The following is a 645-nucleotide window of genomic DNA, read 5'->3' as shown; positions in this document are numbered from 1 at the left end:
CGCTGGGTGGAAGGAAATTTGTAGCTTCTCTCAGATTCCAGAACTTTCTGCCACAGAAATGTGAGTAACGTGTATTTTTAGCCAAATTTTGAGGTTTGCAAAGGATTCTGGGTAACAGAACCTGGTCCGAGCCCCGCAAGTCACCCCTCCTTGGATTCCCCTAGGTCTCTAGTTTTCAGAAATGCACAGGTTTGGTAGGTTTCCCTAGGTGCCGGCTGAGCTAGAGGCCAAAATCTACAGGTAGGCACTTCGCAAAAAACACCTCTGTTTTTTTCCAAAATTTAGGATGTGTCCACGTTGCGCTTTGGGGTGTTTCCTGTCGCCAGCGCTAGGCCTACCCACGCAAGTGAGGTATCATTTTTATCGGGAGACTTGGGGGAACGCTGGGTGGAAGGAAATTTGTAGCTTCTCTCAGATTCCAGAACTTTCTGCCACAGAAATGTGAGGGACATGTGTTTTTTTAGCCACATTTTGAGGTTTGCAAAGGATTCTGGGTAACAGAACCTGGTCCGAGCCCCGCAAGTCACCCCTCCTTGGATTCCCCTAGGTCTGCTAGTTTTCAGAAATGCACAGGTTTGGTAGGTTTCCCTAGGTGCCGGCTGAGCTAGAGGCCAAAATCTACAGGTAGGCACTTCGCAAAAAACA

This window comes from Pleurodeles waltl, chromosome 3_1 (genome assembly GCF_031143425.1).
Source record: "Pleurodeles waltl isolate 20211129_DDA chromosome 3_1, aPleWal1.hap1.20221129, whole genome shotgun sequence".
NCBI classification, from domain to species: domain Eukaryota; kingdom Metazoa; phylum Chordata; class Amphibia; order Caudata; family Salamandridae; genus Pleurodeles; species Pleurodeles waltl.
The sequence above is the reverse complement of the archived record's forward strand: the minus strand, read 5'-3'. Positions refer to the sequence as shown.